This window comes from Corylus avellana, chromosome ca7, assembly GCF_901000735.1.
Source record: "Corylus avellana chromosome ca7, CavTom2PMs-1.0".
Classification (NCBI taxonomy): domain Eukaryota; kingdom Viridiplantae; phylum Streptophyta; class Magnoliopsida; order Fagales; family Betulaceae; genus Corylus; species Corylus avellana.
Genome location: NC_081547.1, coordinates 5,355,664 through 5,356,086, shown reverse-complemented (window position 1 = coordinate 5,356,086; position 423 = coordinate 5,355,664).

Below are 423 nucleotides of genomic sequence, written 5' to 3'. Positions count from 1 at the left end.
TTCATAGGGCACAGAATTTGATTACACGTTGCAGAACCCATGCAAAGGCATTAATTGGTGTACCTAGGGCTGATATAGCGGTTAGTGGCTAAAACCGCTAACCGCTAACCGCCTAGGCGGTTAGTAAAATTACTAACTGCATCCACTAATCGGGTAACGGTTAATCGCTTTTTTCCTAACCGCTTTTTTGGACTTTTTCTTGGACAGATTTTGGGCCGATTTTGGACCGGTTTTGAGCCAATTTTGGGCCAATTTTAGGCCAGTTTTAGGCTCACTTTGATCAATTTTTTTGCTCATTTTGAACTTTTTTTTTGTCTAAATAAAACCATTGTATGATCAAAATAAAAATAATGATCTAAATATTTCCAGGTCATATGAATATGTACAAAGGGAACCAAAAAAAAAAAAAAAACAAGCATGGAT